Source organism: Equus caballus, chromosome 5 (genome assembly GCF_041296265.1).
Source record: "Equus caballus isolate H_3958 breed thoroughbred chromosome 5, TB-T2T, whole genome shotgun sequence".
Taxonomy (NCBI): domain Eukaryota; kingdom Metazoa; phylum Chordata; class Mammalia; order Perissodactyla; family Equidae; genus Equus; species Equus caballus.
Genome location: NC_091688.1, coordinates 5,317,802 through 5,329,154, shown reverse-complemented (window position 1 = coordinate 5,329,154; position 11,353 = coordinate 5,317,802). Strand labels below are relative to the sequence as shown.

At 41.8% G+C, this 11,353-nt stretch overlaps 1 long non-coding RNA gene across 1 annotated transcript; it reads left to right on the top strand.

The window, feature by feature from the left end:
* The first annotated feature begins 1,616 nt into the window (after positions 1 to 1,616).
* Positions 1,617 to 10,665, top strand: LOC106783122 (uncharacterized). The gene is made up of 3 exons (XR_001380684.3): positions 1,617 to 1,844; positions 9,328 to 9,458; positions 10,431 to 10,665. It is a non-coding gene; the product is annotated as an uncharacterized lncRNA (long non-coding RNA).
* The last annotated feature ends 688 nt before the right edge of the window (positions 10,666 to 11,353 follow it).

Genomic DNA, 11,353 nt, shown 5'->3' with positions numbered 1-11,353 from the left:
ACTGGATTCCAATTACCACAGACTGAGGTGACTCACAGAGTGGCAAGATTTCTTTCCACCTCTTGAGAGTGATTTTATCCTTTTCCTCTTAGATTTTCTTATCTTCTTGGTGGCCTTGGGAATATGTGCCTCTGCCAAGTAGCCTTCAGAAGCTTGTAAGCAAATAACATACCCAACATTTACAAAGTGTCTTACAGTTTCCAAAGCAGCTTCACATCTATCATCTCATGAGACACTCCCAGGCTCCCTGAGAGGGAGGCGTGGTGTCATTCCCACTTGGTAACGATAATGACTTTCAGAAAAGTTAAATGACTTTCCTCAAAGTCATGTAGTTCTTTTAGTGGCAGGGCCTAGATTCAAGCCAGTAGGCTGTCTGATTCCAAATTCAGTGTTCTCTTAGCCACGTATTGGAACTTAGAGAATGATATACTGAGTAGCAGTAAATAAGATATTAGAAGCCATCTGTCTGTAGGTAACAGCTTTTCTGGGAGCCCAAGTCCCTGCCAAGGACAGAAGTACAGAAAACTGTCTTTGGGGGCCATTTCATGGACGTCACCTGCGGCAAAGGGCTCTAGTTGGGTCTCTTGAATTACAGTCTTCTCCACCATGTTTGGAATCTTGGAAAATTTATCAAACCTCTCTGGCCTCAGTTTTTCTATGCATTAAATTCAGCTAATAATAATTATCCTAGTGACATCAAGATTTCTGTGAGAATAAAGTAAATAATAAACAATATCTCAGGAAACCTAAATTGCAATATGAAAGTGAGAAAAGTATTATCCTTGTCAATAATCATGTAATAAACAACACAGCAAGCTTTGGTTTCAGTTAACATTTGATGTATGTCCATGGGCCCCCAGGTAAATACTGAAGGAGTTGACTGGTATGGTACACACTTATTTTTCTAATTTGAAAAGACACTAAGACGTATCAGTATAAAAATCATCCATATTTCTGATATTGAAAATTGATGTAAAGTAAGAATTCAAAGTCTCCTTCCCTACTGTCCACTCCACCTTCCCCGTTGCCTCTTAGTCAGCCCCCAGAGTTAATCACTGTTGGCAGCTTCTTGTTTCTTTCCTTTGGTTCCTTGATTTTCGTGAATTGTGCTACCCTGAGAAATAACATTGCTATGCAAATAGTGACCACACCTTAGAATTACACAGGGCTTTATAGTTAATGAAATACTTGCTGGCATACTGTCTTCTTTGAGCCTCCTAGGAGTCCTTGAGACGTGCTCATTATGGCCTCCATTTTGTAGTTCAGGTAGGCAAGTATGAAGATCATTTACTGAGTGTGCACTAGGAGCCGGATAATGGGCAGGCCACGGGAAATCAAAGCCACGAGTCCCAGAGGAGTCATAGTGTAGTGAGGGAGATAAAAATGATATGTATCTACATCTCCACGACACAGATCTGTCCAAAGGACAGGAAGACCATAGAAGGAGTAAACTAATTCTGTCTGGGCCAGGTTGAAAAAAGGGCGACGGAATATTTCATACAGGCGGTTACAATGAAGTACAATTTTGAGTGATATGAAAACCCAGAGAAGCAGTGTTTACTCAAGGTCAAACCACTAGAAATGACTCAAACTCATATATGGTGCCTCCAAGCCCAAGGTTCTCTCTCTGTACTCTGCCGTGCAGTTTGTGGTTTGCCCATTCAAAGCAGGCATGTGTCGTGTAATGTTTAACCAGAGTTAAAGGAATCGCTCGGCTTCAAAGATAGTTAGCACAGCTGGTGGAGAAATGTGATTGCCTGAATGGATTCTAAAGTTCATGGGATCACCAGTCACTGTGAGATTAACCTGCATTTATCAGGGTGTGGATGGTGCAAAACAGGGAAGTAAGTAAAGTTTGCTTTTGTGACATTTTCCCCCAAAGCCTTCAGGGTTCCCGCGTCCTCTTGCTGGCTCTGGCTTATCCGAGGCCCCACTGTGGTAATACAAGCAGGGCTGGCTGTTCCTTAACCTGAGCCCCAAATTATCCATTAACACTGACCAGCAGTGGCTGGTAATGATACTTATCAGGTTGCAATGGAATCGGGCGCATGTTACCATGACATGATCAATAACTAATAATTATCTGAGGTGATTTAATGTAGGTAATGTTTAATCCATTTTGGCATGGGATTTATAGAAACTACAATTCCTTAACTTGAAGAGATGGCTTTCTACAGGTGCAGTTTGAGATGTTGTGCTGCCTGAGGGAGGAAATACTATTTGTGGTTGGCAGCGGGGAGTTAGAAACCACGACCTCCGTGTCTACATGATGGCGGATCTCCCAAGAGCAGAAGGAACCCCGACTGTGCCCCGCTTGCTTGTTTGTTTTCTGTGCTGGGGTGACTGACTGTGTTGGTGGGGAAGGAGGAGTGACGGCTTTGTTTATCTAAGACAAGGACGACACATGGCGTGTGGAGCCCGGAGAAACTTGCTCGCCTTGGCCTTGTGTCTCATCACCCCTGTGGCAGGAAGGAAGAAGCCTGCTGGGGTTGAGGGCTTTGGCAGGACCACGTCCGGTTTCCTGTTCTTTGGGCTGCCATGGTGCCAGGGGGCAGGTAGCAGTGGGGAGCACCGGATGCCAGAGGAAGGATAGCTTAAAGAAGTCAATAACTCCAGCAATTAGGGGAGAAAAAGCTATCCCTAAACATGTCCTGTTTGTTTCAACCAACAAACACTATTATTATTTGAGTTACTATTTGGACTACAAGAACTCAAAGGCCCTTCCAATGAGAGCGCTCAGTGACTTCATGACCATGACCAGAAGGGGGCCAAATGAGTGGGAGTGGGGAGTTTTTGCTGAGAGAGCCAAAAGTTTGGTTAGCCTGTGTCTGTCCCCATGACACCCCTTTTATTTCCAGGCCTTTCGTGTTCACAGGAGCCTGCATGGGCAGGCCCTGTGTCTGTTGTGCTTACTACTCTATTACAGCACGTCACCCAGTGCCTGACACAAAAGACAAAATCAGTAAATATTGTTGAGTGACCTACGTGATGATCTATTTGAGGTGAAATCCCATTAAACCATTTCCTTCTCTACGTTCTAAAAATCGTTCAGACTTACACTTAGGTCAACAAATAAATAAAACTCGTGCATAGGAAAAAAGGCTAGAAAAGGAAATAATCAAAATAGGGGAAGTATGAATAAGTTTATTTCTCTCTGTTCTTTTGTTTAACTTTCTGTTTTTTCTGACTTTCTATATGAAGAAGGATGTTGGCTTTAATAATAAAAAAAAACCTTTAGCAAACTTTAAAATGTAAAATTCTTTTGTTGGAATCCATCTGTTTTCTGAAGCAATGACAGCTATCTACTCAATTCCTACAATGTTTGGGAAAGTTGGAGCTGTGAGTGGGTTTATATACACACGTGCACATATGTGTACACGTGTGTATGTGTACATATGTATGTATGTATTTTTATATACTCATTCTTCAAAAGTTCACTGTAACCAAATAAGAAAGACAGGGAATATCCATGCTGTCTTCCAGAACAATAGCATTACGTAATTCCTCTATGGACATTTGCAGAAGTAATCCCCAAGCTGATTAATTCTGCAGTCTCGTCTCTTGCTGGACCCATCTCCCCATCATTGTCTCTACATCCTCCACTCCCACCATACTGAATTATCTGACACTCCCTGATGAGGCTGTCTTGCCCATCTCTGTGCCTTTGCACATGTCCGCTTAGAAAACAGCTCATTCAAGATGCCGGTCACAAAGGCATCACATACTACACGAAGCCCTTTTGACTCCCTTCTCAACCCCAACCCCCACCTTTATGGACAACTGATCCCCATTCTTCTGGATGACCCTTTCACCCATGAATGTGCCTATCACAGGCCTGGCTCTGGACTGTGCCAATCTGGACACAGTTGTCTCTCCACTAGACTTAGGTTGCCTGAGGGTGTTCCCAGTCCCTGGCACCTGGAAGGTCCTCAAGAGGTGTTTGATGAATGAAGGCATACATCTGACTACAACTTTCCAGTCCCAGTGACAGGCTAATGACATGTGATGACACCAGTGGAAAGAAAGGAGCATGTAGGAATGTATGTTTAAAATTATGATAGAAGTCAGAGGAAAATGAGAATTCATTGCAGCCAACTTTAGGAAATGTAAACTGACTTGCCACTTATTTTGGATCTCCCAGTGCTTTACTTTGTTGTTTTTGTCTAGAGATGTTATCTGAGATTATGCTGTTTATATCTTGTCTATCACAAATTCTAGGGTTTGGTGGTAAGAACACAGAAACTAGTTTCTATGCTACCATGGCAATCACTGCTTGTAAAAAACAAAATAAAGCAACTTTTCTCCTTGAGCCCGTAGAAGAAACGCCAGCTTTGAGATGCTGCCTGATTTAGATGTAAGGTTCATGCCCAGTACTCCAGGATAAGTACGATAATTATAACAGTGTATTCAATATAATGATAGTAAATGCTGGCACGGCTCTTGCCATGGGGCCTGGGGACAATGGGTATTTTCCACTCTGGTGTTGCTGCCTTCTACCACCATCCCTTGGGGCACCACGCTCTGACCCCAGCCTGAGAAGGGAAGGGCTTTTTACCCTGACCTGACCAGGTGGAGGAGGGAGGGCTCTTCCCCCTTTCCACTGTCTCTCTGACTGATGAGAGGTTTCATGGAGTTTCAGAGAATAAAATAAAATAGGGCTTCCAGGATCAGGGGGAGCCTGTAAGGTAGGGAGAAAGAGAAAAGAGGCTCTCATGTGCTGAAGATGGGGCAGAGGTACAGTAAAACAAGAGATTTGAGAAATGGGAATTGGAAGAAGAAGAGATCAAGACAAGAAATGTGTAAAGGAAATAAAATAGAAGACGATGGGAAGAGACAAATATACATATGGAACCTGGAGAAGAGAGAGGGAGTGACAGAGCTAGAACTAGAGAAAATGCTGTGAGTGGAGAGAGAGGAGTAGAGAATCAGTGACTTCATTGTATCTAGGTTGTGTGTTCCTCTTGGGGAACATGAGGCCTCCCGTTGCTTAGACACTTAAGCCCAGTTCAAGATCTTGAGCCAGCTTTCCATGCATGCCTTCCCTCTTCAGACCCCACACATATGGTCTATCATCTCTCATCTTTGCTGCTGCCACTCTCTGTCTTTCTTCTTGAGGCTCTGATCCCTCCAGGACTAGCCATGGTTTAGGATGAAGATTTCTCAACCACTCCCCATCCTATAGCCTTTTTATTACCAGTCAATTCAGGGAAATGAGGGGAAATCATTCATTCATTCATTCATTCATTTATTCATTTCCCAAATGGAAGCCTATCAAACTTAAAATCTAAAGAAGATTTTTGCTTGGCATACTAGGGCATAATATGGTTCTTGACTCACTTGCCAACCTCATTTCCTGTCACTTATCCTTTTGCTCACTTCACACTGGGTTTCTTCCTATTTCTCAAATACAATAAGCATTCTCCTCTTGCATTTGGCTTTAGCTCTAGTTGTTTTTTCCTTCTAGAATGCTCTTGTGGCAGATATTTACATGGCCCTGTCTTTCAGTTCATTTAAGTTTCTGCTCAAATGCTACCTTCTCCTAAAAGCCTTCCCTAGCAAAGCCACTGAAAATAGCATTCCTTATCAATCTTTATGTTGTACTCTGATTTTTTTCTTCCATATCACCAACTACTATGTAATTCCATCCATCCATCCATTCATTCATTTATATATTTGTCTTTGTATACACTGTTACACTGGAATGTAAGATCCATGTGTTGGGAGACATTTCTCCATGAGTATCTCATGTTGTTGCATGTCCAGACTATCTTTTCCAGTACCTCTGTTTAGTAAACACCCTGGAAGGCAGAAATAGAGTCTCCCTCTAGAGCAAAGATCAGGAAAGCTTACAGCACATTAGGAAAGGTTCAGATTCCCTAAGCTCAGGATTCCTCTCCTGTAATGCAGCCCACTGAAATTGCAACTGTCACCTGATACCCCAAGTCTCAATTCCCACATGGTGACCCCAGTGCAAGAAAATGCTGATAACTCTTGCATCCAGGAAAATGTGGCAGGTTCACTTTTAGCTTGCAAGTGGGATAAAATGTGTTCCTTAGCTAAACTCTTTCAAAGAGTCAACAATCAGCCATTTGCTTATATCTTGATGAAGAGATCTCCCTGCCCCAGCCTCTCCCCACCACTACCTGTGCTATAGCCTCTGTTTCTCCGTTAGGCACTGTCACTGTCTAGAGCACAGTGGATGGGAACATGCCTTCAGTGAAGCATCCCAAGACCCAACCCAGGACTCACTTATGTATCATAGCTCAGGGAAATTCCCAACGGGTGGGCGCAATCTCAAATCTCCCATTTCTCCAGTTTTGCACACAGAAAGCCAGTTTGAGTAATCCCTGACTTTTGCCCAAGTGTTGCAGAGTTTTTATTTTATTTGTGAGGTTATTTACAGAGAGTCTTCATTGTGCACAGGCAAGGCTGAGAATTTACAAGCTTGTTTTGGTGTCTCTCTGATCCTCAGCTGTCTTGAGAACATTTGATTCACAGGGCAGTGCTGTGGCTAACGCTAGAGGATCACTTTGTGAGCCTAGATTGTTATTTTTCCTGAATTAACCTAAGTATGTTTTTAAAGAGATATTGGTATTTATTTGCATTAGTAATAGAGGCACATGCAACAAACGTTATCCCCAACGATCTTGTGTAACTGAATTTTGATAGGTCAAATTGTACTTTCTCATTCAATTACATTATAATTCTAGAGATAGTAGTATTTATTTTCATTGCTTAACGGTCTGCAATTGGGAGTGATTACTGCCTCTATTTTCATTCTCTAAATGAAAGGTCTATTGAACACCTATTACATCCACAGGATAGTGGCAGGCTTGCAGTAGAGTGGGCAAACAAGTGTGCCCTAATCAAGTTAGAACATAGTGCATGCCTTAAGTATAAACAAAATATTAAGTGTTGGTATAAACAAAATGCTACGAAGGTTTCTGAAAACAGAATGATCAGGAGTGGGTTCAGTTCTTACAACTTCAAGCACAGGCCTGATCTCGAATAAGTCCTCCGTAATGCTTGTTTAATTGAATAGGGAAAGAGAGCATATCTTGCTTGGAAGATCAATGGTTTTACAGAAGAAATGTTATTTCATATCGATCTTGGGAAACAGGTAGGCCAATGCGAAATCTCTGGGAAAGAGGCCAACATTTTAGCAAATGGATTCGAAAGTGAAGAGACGAAGTTCTCTGCCTTTGGACCCTTTCTAGCAACTTGTCATGACTTTATTCTCTCCTCTGCTTTGTTACTAAATAGAACTAGTAATTATATTAGTGATTCTTACTAGCAGTAATGATTACTGATTAGTGAAGTTTCTGCATCATCACATTACTCATTGTTGTCTTCTCTATTCCAAAGAAATAATTTTCATGATGACTAATGTCTTTTTTACATTTTCAAAGTAATTTGAGAACCAAGGCCACTCTAGGAAAAACTGTGAATTAAGGAGAGTTTGTCATTAGCTTTCCTTCCCTAGGCAACACTTATGTTCTGGATCACAATATTTATATTAATATAGGCTTTTCTTGGGTCTTGGTTCTTGAAGGGCCCACTCTCTGCTAATCCATAGCGAATTTTCTTGATAAACAAGTAGCCAAAAAGTTATACCGTAATAAGTTGCTTTTCTCTGGTGTTACATATTTAAAGATGGCAGCATGGGGCTGATCTGAAACTCGTGGTCATAAGCAGTGATTCAAATGGTGTGAATTTTATTCAGCATGACAAGCTGGTAGTCAAAATATATTAGACTACATGCTGCTACATTTACATGTTGGAATCACAGAATTTTAAAGTTGAAAGGGAACTTGAAAATCACCTAGTCTGACACTCTCTTTCTTTTTTTTTTTTTTAAGACTAGCACCTGAGCTAACATCTGTTGCCAATCTTTTTTTCTTCTTCTTCTCCTCAAAGCCCCCAATACATAGTTGTATATTCTAGTTGTGAGTGCCTCTGGTTGTGCTATGTGGGACACCGCCCCAGCATGGCCTGATGAGCGGTGCTGGGTCTGGATCTAGGATCCAAACCAGTGAAACCCTGGGCAGCCGAAGCAGGGCGTGCAAACTTAACCACTCGACCACGGGGCCGGCCCCTGATTCTCTCATTTTGAAATAAGGAAACTGAGGCCTTGAGAGGTAAAAACAAAGAAGTAGGCAAACAACTAAGCAAACAAACACAACTTATCCAAAGTCAAGAGTCAAGCCAGCAGCACCAAGTTACGTGAGGCTAAAATTCAGGTCTGTGGATGTGAAAGCCAGAGTTCTCGGCAGCTTAAAGAATCATCACTTATCTATTGTTCTGAAAGAATTTAATCTCTAATTAAAAACTAGTGTCAAACTGATAGTTAATGTCTCATGTATGAAAGAAAAAAACCTGAATATTAATTATGAGCCAATTGCCTATTACAATTTTCTCTCACATTACATCAAAGATAAAGCAATTTCCATTCTACAAAACAGAAAACCTGGTGGTTTCTAGGGAAAGTGCGTGATCTAAGGTCATGCAAAGCATCAGTGGTTTAGCTGGGATCAGGACACAGAGCCTTGGCCTTCTCCTTGTAGTCCTCACCTCGAGTCCCAGAATGTCTTCACTGGGGACTTATTTCAACCAGTGTTCCCACTGGTGTGTAAGTTTTAAACTATAATTAATCCATGCTCAAGAGTTTATGAATGTCCCAAGGTAATTGTTGTCTGAGATACAAAGAAGCAGGGTCTCTGCCATCAAGGAGTTTCCGTCTGGCTGGGATGGGTCTCAGGGGGCATGTTCCGTCCACGAACAAGGCAGTTAGACGACCATAGGATTTGTAAGTTTCCACAGGTGGTTTCAGTCTTATGATCTTGATCTGTACACCTTGGAGCAAATAATAGTAACAGCAGAATAAGTAAACCACAGCAAACCTTTTGACTCAAGGCCTTGGATACTCACAGATTTTCTGTCTGGCATTTTCACGCCTTTCAAACTACCTATTAATGATGCTGACCTTTTTAGTAATTTGATTCTGACAATGGCACAGCAGCAACAGAGCTCAAAGGCTGACAGCCTGATGTGGGCAAGCCAAGGAAGAAATGACTGCTTTAAATTAAAGAAAGACTATTTGTGCCTCTATGGCAGGCAAATTCCAGATTAAAGAGGAACTCCTCCCCCATCTTTCACACTATATCACACCCACCATCTTCCTGTGGGTTTATTTCCCAGAACTCAGAAAAATTGGCTGCGCATTTGGGCCTCCAGATGTAACAGGCGCATTGTTGACCACTTCATTTGTCACTGAGTCAGGTTTGGAAGAGTCCTTACCAATCATCTCCTCTAACTTTCTTCTCGAAGTAGTGTGAACTCTGGAAAGTTCTCCAAAGCCTGCTTGGATGCTTCCAGTGATGGAGAACTCAGCCCCTGGATCAGCCAAGCAAAGATCCCACCCATCTACATTCTCAGGAGGGGCATTCAAGAAAAATAGGGTGAGTAGATCATAGAATCATAGCCTCAACCTCCTTCTCTTCACTCCTTCCTTCTTTCTTCCTCCTTCTCTTCATATTCTTTCTCTAAGTTACAATGTTTTCTCAGTATCTATTGAGCATCCAACAGGTTGATTCACAATTAACTGAAGAACCATTTGAAAATGTGTTTTGGCCACCTAGCCAGCAGTCCATACTTTTGGATAAAAGGGGAAAAGGAAAATTAAAGATTACTTTTAGCTTAAAAAGTATATGCAAACTAGTTTGCAAAAGATGAACTGAATTTTCTGTCAGCCCCTCCTCCTTTCCCCTGGCATAGCGCTTTTCCTGAAAGAATTACATCAGGCTGGAAAATTTAGCTTTTGGTTTGTGACCAGATTCATTTCCTGTCCCTCATGTGTTTTATCAGAGAGTTAGCTTTTAAACAAGGGGGAAAAATCTTTCTTTCTCACACTGAGCGCCAAGATTTTAAACTATTTTTCAAACATCTCTGACTTGTCTAATCATCAAATTCACTTCTTGAGCATTACCCTGGACCTTTCTAAACTATCCATTTTCTTGGATCTATGGATGATATGTCCAAAGGGCAGAGACTTAGTGCAGGCTTATTGTTCATACTTACTGAGCTTCCTCATTCGTGGAGAATAACTGATGGTCAATTCCTGTAGGGCCTCCACTAACATATATAGCAACTTTGTACAACTTGGCAAAATACCCCATCTTCGAGTCGAAGCAGCCCAAAGTTGTACAACTTGGCCAGCAGAAGGCAACTTTGTGAGAAGCAGAAAGCATTCCTTCCTCTGAAATAGACATTACCCTACACCAGGCCTGTGCTTTGACTTTGTATAATAAGGACAGAAGTGGTAGTTAAGCTAATATTAGCCCTGTAATAAACAAACTCAAAATCACCAGTGGCATTTTGCCATGAAAGTTTGCCTCTAGTTCACGTTAACGTTACTCATCAATCTCCAACAGGTACGTGGGAGAAGATAGAAGATGGGGAAGTCAACCTCTGCTTAATCTCTTCAGCCTAGAGATAACACTCCTCACTTCTGCTCATATTCCACTGATATGAGCCAGTTTCTTGGAGCCACCTAGGTGACAGATGAAGGAGGAACTGGGAAGTGTGGTTCATATCTGGTGGCCACTTTTCAGATCCAAGGAGATTTTGTGCCTGATGATTTAATAAAATGTATGTTGAGCAAGTCAAGGTATTTTTGCAGTCTTCATGCATATAAGGAAGGCACAGAGCTGCTGTTGTCTATCTGGGAGCCCAGCTTCAATCGCTTTTCAGATGCCAACTGCTTCAGGCCATAAATTCATGGGAACATGGACTCGGGAGTCAGTCAGTGCTGAATTTAAAAATCTCACAAATTGCTTAGCTACTCATTGTCTCTATGAAATATAAAATAGAGAGAAAAAGAATTCCAGTTAAGCATAATGAATTGAATGACTTGCTTGTCTCTGCTCCTCCTGAAATCCCAGTGAAATGAGTGAAAAATGTAAAGAAGTTATAATCTGTAAAGCTTTAAGGACAGTGACAGCAGATTAGAAATGTCAACACAATTTCAGATGATGGCTAGTGAACTCATGAATGGTAGCAGGTTTCATATAATGAAGAAAATAAAACTTTCCAAAGCAAGGTGAAGGCGAGGAAAGCCAAAAACCAGCAAACTGATTTACACCACAGAACTCTATAAAGGCCCAGGCTTGGAAGTACCGGGTACTTCTGAGAAAGGGAGTATAGAGTGGGACTAAAAACAGAACTGACCTGAACAGCCTGGGAGCCAGGGAGGGACGAAATGCCATACATTATGGGGCTTAAAGAAGACAGCAAACTGAGAGTAAGACTCCTTGCCTCCTTCCACTGCTTGGTTCCCAGATTTCAAAAGTCAAGA